Source organism: Heterocephalus glaber, unplaced genomic scaffold, assembly GCF_053883595.1.
Source record: "Heterocephalus glaber isolate CG9 unplaced genomic scaffold, H.glaber_assembly_v1.0 deba00000738, whole genome shotgun sequence".
In the NCBI taxonomy this organism is placed as follows: domain Eukaryota; kingdom Metazoa; phylum Chordata; class Mammalia; order Rodentia; family Bathyergidae; genus Heterocephalus; species Heterocephalus glaber.
Window position 1 is genome coordinate 13,943,359 of NW_028258161.1, and position 7,088 is coordinate 13,950,446.

Consider the following 7,088-nt stretch of genomic DNA (forward strand, 5'->3'; position numbering starts at 1 on the left):
CTTTCTCGCTCCCTGGCTTTTTTCTCCTTGGCTGCCATGAGGTGAGCTATGTTGCTCCACAGTGCCCTTCCACTATGATGTTTCTGCCTTGGAGCTGGCCAATCATGAACCCAAGCCCTTGAAACCCTGAGCTGAAATAAACTTTTCCTCCTTTAGGTCCTGTATGTTAGGTGATTTGTCCAAGCTGGAAAGCTGACTAGCACAATGGACTGTTAGGAGAAGTGACATGTGTCAATTCTAGGGTGGAGCATTTCACTGCCTGTGCTGGTTTCTGCAGTTCTTTTCCTCCACCACACAAGTGGACGAGGCTCACCCATCTACCTGCAGCTCCCAGTTAACTTCATCCTGGGCATCTCGGTCAGGTGGCACTTGCCTAAGGATATTTTAAAATGTAGATTGCCCCCAGCACAACTGATAAGTGTTCTATGGGTTTTAAGTCAAGGCCAAGGGGTTTTGGTGTGCGTGTGTGTGTTTGTGTGTGTGAATACACATGCTCGTACTGACATACACATGCATAGGAGTTGACAGAGAAAGATCAGAAAGATCAGAAAGTTTCAGGTACACTCAGTGGGATTTTGATAAGAAGAGAAAGGGGAAAACATGCTATGTTTTCCACGGTTCTCTTGTGTTTTTGCACATCTTGCTATCAATGCACCAACTGTCTTAATTACAAACTATCTTTCTCAATATATCTATATGGAAAATAGAAAGCGTCTCCCCCAGAGCAAAGACGAGGTTTGCCTACCCCTTTGGAAGGTGGGGATATGCCTCTCTCTGAAAAAAGGCAGGCAAATTACTGTCCAGGATAATGTCTCCCTCAGGAACAGAGCAGGCACACTTGGTGGTCATTATGAGAGAGGTGAGCTCCTATTTAAGCACAGGGTTCTGGCCCTGTGATGCAACTGATTAGGCGTGTAGCTGTCATCACCTGTGGGAATTGGAGTTTGTGGTGCAACATGACCATTGCTATTGCTGTGAGCAATAAACTGTCCTTTGTCCCTGGCCCAGGTCTCTCATGTCACCTAGGTGCATTCATGAAACCACAGTGGGCTCACTTGTTCACTTGCAAGTAGAGTAAAAGATCAGAGCCTTCCTAATTCCTGACACTCACGGTTGTTGGTGAACAGGTAACAGATTTACAGAGAGGACGATGAAAGAAATCTTGCTTATCTCAGGACTTTGCCCAAAACATCAGCTTTTGTTTTTCAAGTAATATTGTGTCTTAGTTACTTTTCTCATTGCTGAGACAAAATACATGACACCCAAAGTTAAAGGAAGAAAGGTTTATTTGGCTCACAGTTTATAGAGGTTTCAGTCCATAGTTGGCTGGCTCCAAGGCAGGGTGGCACGGCAGAGGGGCATTGCAGAGGAGAAACAGTCCATGGCAGGCACGCAGGCAAGAGCGCATTAGCCATCTTTGTGTCCTTGTATTTTAAGCAGGCTACCCAGCCTAGAGCTGGCGTAGCACTCATACCCTTAATCCTAGCCAGAACAATGCCGAACCAATCAGTGGACTGATTTAGTACTCACCCAGCCTTCATCCCGGCACCACGCACTCCAGATCCAGCCCCCTCTGAAAAGCCCCCACTATGACTGCATGAGGCTTTGGGGGGACATCTAGACACAAGCCATAACATACTACTTATATTTTTTTCTCAGCCCAAATAATTGAAAAGCCCAAGACTGGGCTCATTTGACCTCTGTGCTGGGCTGAAGACTAGCAAGGAGCATGTCCCCTGTGATCTTCACATCTGCCTGAGAATTTGAGCAGCTACCCTGGGGAAACAAATAGGAACCATCGACTAGGGAGCATCATCTCCACACTGCCTGAGTGATGGGCGGCTATCCTGTGGTCTTTCTGTCTTCAAATACCAGAAAACCTTAGCACTCAAAGCTCTCAAATTGAAAATGAAATCTTCTCAGTGAGAATGCTGATTGAACACAGTGTGGAACTGATTCTAAGAGTTGTGTAAAAACGCTAACACCTAACTTCTAAATATATCACCTGCCACACTCTGAATGAAGAAAACGCTTCAGACAATCAGGACTCAGAGAACAATGGAGGACACAGAACTCCTTGTGCCCAGCTATATATTTCCCCCACAGTTCAGCAGAAGTTTAAATCTTTCCTTATAACACAATATGGAGTTATGAGAGGTCATACATGAGTTATGGGTGCGATTTGTTTTCTTTTTAGCTTTGCAAGAAACAAAGACAAAATCAAATGGCCTACATAGAATTAGCTGGAAGTAGCTGTTAGGGGATAGCTGTTAGACCAGTCCAAGCCACTGAATGAAAATTCAATGAAGTTTGTAAAATGAACCTTTACCATGTCAAACTGTCAACCATATCTTACCAGAACGTATGAGATATGCTGACTGAAAACCTTCAGAAGTGAAAAAGGAATCATCAGCAAGGCATTATTCGGCAAAGATCTCATTCTATCTACTTTTAGGTGTTAAGCTCATCTGTTCATTCAATCTAAATAATTTAATAAATGCTTATGAGTCAGTCTAAACAGACGTAATCCCTTCTCTTATAAATGTTCACACAAGCAACCTTAATTTCAAAGTTTGTCAAGTGCTATGAAGTAAAAGTAAATAGAATTTATAATCAGGGCCATAACCATTTCTTTGTTGCTGAGATTCTTCCCTGAAGATTTGACATTGGAGCTGAACTCTCAAAGCTTTAAAGGAATTCACCGTACAAAGAAATTGGGGATGGAATCAGGGGAGGCAACCAAACTATTCTAGCATCAGAGAACAGCATGTTCAAAGGCTGCGTGGAAGACTGATTTTAAGGCAATGAAAACAAGCAAGTTCAAACCTTGGGCGATTTGAGTAACAAAGTTTATAATCAGAGAAATAAATGATAACACAAAAGAAAAATAAGTATCCATGAATCCACATTGATATTAGAAAACTGAAGACATAAATTAACTGGGAAGGAAAGTTATTCAGTCCAGTAGAATTTCAATGAATAAATGTAGAAAGAATTATGGAAATAGAAAGTCACTATTGGGAAAGCACCACAATAACAACTATTACAAGAATCATGCCAGTGAATGCAAAATTAGAGCACAACACTGTGATGAGACACAGGATAGTTACAGAGATTCCGAATCTCTCCCCAAGTGGGAAAGTGTGACCTGCAGAAGCCCCTCGACTGAGGCCCCACGTTAACATCACCGGAAGTGTCTCACACTAGCACGTGTGGGTCCTGATACAGCTCACTGAGCAGAGCGCAGAGCAGTGTGTACAACCCGAATTCAAACACGAGGAAACTTCAGGGCCCTACTCGGAATCATGCTGCGAGCTATCTGCGCGTGTTGGTCAAGATTGCTAAGATCAAGGACAGGGAAAGGAGACTAAGGAGCTGTCTGGGGTGGGGAAGACTAAGGGAGATGACACCCACAAGGGCCAAGGAGTCATGGATTCAGTCCTGAGACAACGAACTTCAGCGGAGCTGTAGATTAATGAGCAGCATTGCACATTAACCTTAACTTCTTAACTTCCTGTGTTTGACCGTGGTGCCATGGTGATGTAAGATGTTCGCATTTGAGGAAGTTGGGCGAAGGGTATATAGGAAATCTTTGTACTATTTTTGCAACTTTTTTGTATGTTTGAAATTATTTCAAAATGAAAGGTTTTTTTTTAAGGAGGAAAAAAAGGAGGACAGGAGGAAAAGGGCGGAAGGTACAGCGTGACAGGGAGCTGCTGGTGGGATGGGGAGCTTGAGGCCACACAGCGACTTGGGGGCTTGCAACGGACTTGGGTCTGTATTCCAAGAGTAGAATATGTCGAAGGGTTGTGGGGCACAGGGTTACACACAACCTGGAGTGGGTGTGGGGAAGTCTCTGAAGGATGCAGAAATGGGGCGCTGCATACCTGGCCAGGGGGAAGACAGCAAACAAAGGAGGGAGCCGGGAATATTCAGGAAGTGAAGTCAGCAAGCGGCGTGGGTGTGGAGGATGACAGGATGACGACAATTCTATGTGGAGGCGAAGAAGCCATTTGTGGAGAGTGGGTAGGCCCTGGAAGAGGAAGAGAGGATGTGAGTTAGGCCTGGAGGATTTGAATTTGAGTACCTGTGGTGGACACAAGTAGCCACAGAAAAGGCAGGTGGGCTTTAGGGGATGAAACTGAGAGGCAAAGCCTGATATGGAGGTGAAAATTGGTATTTTGAAACAAATTGCTCTCAGAGCAGCGTGCGAAGTGGGAGATATGTAAACAGATGAGTTGTGATTTATCCTAGAAAATATAAAGTTATGGATGATGTGCTAGGAGATTAGGAAGGAAGAGTAGCTAGGAATCCCAGGGATGGAGAACAGGTTTCAGACAGGCAGCTCTGTGTGAGATGGGCTTAGAAGGATGGGTAGGAGTTCCTTAGACAATGCAGGCGACCCGTAGGGCTGTTCCTGCATTTCCTTCCCCACAGGTGCAGCTATGACTCAGTAACACAGTCATCTACTGGGCCCTGGGCATCTGAGCCACTGTCCACGCAACCGTGAGTGGAGAGGAAGCAGTGTTTCCAGTTCTCCAACTGGTCTTTCTCTGCTTCTTTGCCCTTCTTGGGTATATTTTGAATCTGATCAGTGGTACATAAATACTCCAGCATTTACCTCTGTCTCCCCTTCTTCAGATCCCTCCCATCAGAAGGTCCTAACCCTTGCAGGGCACAGTAGCACACACCTGTGATCCCAGCACTCTGGGAGGCTGAGGCAGGAGATTCACAAGTTCAACTCCCACCAGAGACCCCATCTTGAAATAAGATAGAGAAAGAAAGAGAGAGGGAGGATGGGCAGGCTGGGGATGTAGCTCAATGCAAAGGCTATGGGTTCAATCTGCAGTACTGCAAAACAAAAACCAAATCTACCTGCACTTCAGACTGTTTCCAAGGTGCCGGTTCTTTGAAACGTTTCTTGTTGGCTCACTTGAACTCTTTCACAAAGACTCAGGGAGTCCCCTCTGGGCATTTCTGTGGTAATGAGAGGCTGAAGCACTTCCCACCAGACCCGTTGCAAATTACAGTGCCAAAGCAGAACCTTGTGGGAATTGCAGGCTGGGGTGGTGTTTCCTGAGGGCAGGTCCACTCCTGGACGGATGCAGCCTCCCTCCTTGTTCTGCAGCAGGAAGGGGAAGGATAAGCACCGAGCATGAGTGTCAGAGTCTGGAAGTTTGAGGAACCGGCTGGGAGGCCTGGACCTGCGGGGAGACTTCTGTCCTCTTCCTCTTCCCACAGTTTCAAGGCCCTTACCCCCTCTGCCCACAGAGCCGGACCACTGAAATTTGGGTCTCTAAACTGACTAACTTGCCTCTCAGAGTCCCCTCTGATCTTGGCCACCATCTACGCGAGGACTTTCTGAGAGGAAGCCCTTTCCGGGTAGCATTTCCATCCGGGAACCTGTTGAATTTCTCTAGGAAGCTTCAAGAGAACTGGGCTAGTATGGGCTCTTCATTGCCTTTGTCAATGGCTAAGAAATACAACAAAGTCATATTAAAACATTTAATGAGCTCTTGTTGAGCAGTTGGAAATCAAAATGATAATAGTGTGCACCATTTACTATAGCATTAAAACAATATTTAGGACCAAGTTTAACAAAATACCTGTAATATCGGAACAACGCAAATTACAAAATGATGCAGAGAGAAACCATTTTACAATAGAAGAGGAGAACTGAAGGACTTAGATTATGTAATACCTAATTTCAAGGTTTATTATAAAGCTAAAGAAATCAATACGTATGATATTGGCATCTACATAGACGTACAGATGAAAAACCAGAATAGTCCAGAGGAAGACCATATACAGATATTTATACTCAGATAATTGATTTTTGACAAAGATGTTGAGGTAATAGGGGAAATTATAGTTATTTCAAAATGGTAGTCATATACATGTATTGCAATAGATGTGACAAAGCACTTTATTCAGAATACTTAAGAATATTTTAAACTTAATGAGAAACAATCCTATAAAATTAAACAAAAGATTTGCATAGATACTTCATGGAAAATGTTATATTAATGGTCAACTAGCACATGAAAAGATGCCCAATATTATCAAGAAATTCAAATAAAAAGTTCAAATAAACCACTAGGCAGCCATTGGAAGGTCTGAAGTTAAAAGACACGCTAAGCCCAAAGCCAGTGTGGAGATACAGCTCAGTGGTTGCCTCGCATGCCCTGGGCCCTGGGTTCCATCCCCAGCACCACATAAAACAAAGCAAAACAAAAATCAAGAGCCAGCGTTGGCAAGGATGGACAGCAGCAGAGCTCTCATACATTGTTGGTGGGAAAGTGAAATTGGACAGCACTGTGGAAAATGAGTTGCCAGTTTTCTTATAAATGTAAAAATATACTTTAAAGGATACACCCAGAAAACCTTCTCCTAATATTTACCCAGGAGAAACGAAAACATATGTCCATAGAAGGACATGGAGACATATGTTCAAAGATGCTTAATTCACAATACACAAAATGTGGGAACGACTCTAATCCTGTCAATAGGCGAATAAACGAATTGAGATTTCATACAAGGAACTGCTACTTGGCCATAAAAGCAAGACAAAGTACTGATATAAAAAAATGACATGGGTGGATCTTGAAATATTATGCTGAGTGAAGGAAGCCAAATGGACAAAGGAATATGTGCTGTATGATTTCATTTATGTGAAATTTCAAAAGAGACACGTCTAATCTGTATTGACAGAAAGCAGATCCACGTTTGCTTGGGGCCGGCAGGATTGGGAGGAGGATGGAGCGGGCAGCCACTCAAGGCAACTTTCTGGGGTGAAAGGAATGTTCTGTATCTTGGTTGGGGTGGTGGCTTACCTGAGTGTATACACGTGTCAGAACTCATCAAAACGTACATTTTAAATAAGGACATGTTATTAAATTAAATTTACACTTTGGTAAAGCTGATTTATAAGAACATTTAATGAGTAGAAAATACCATGCTATGTAATTAACAAATTGTGAGTAGGCTGCATAGAGTGTAACCGTTCCTGGGAAACCTCACTCTGCAAAACACAGTCACCTTTAGGGCGACTCTGAATCTTCCTTGGTGCTTCCCTAAGGACTTCATTC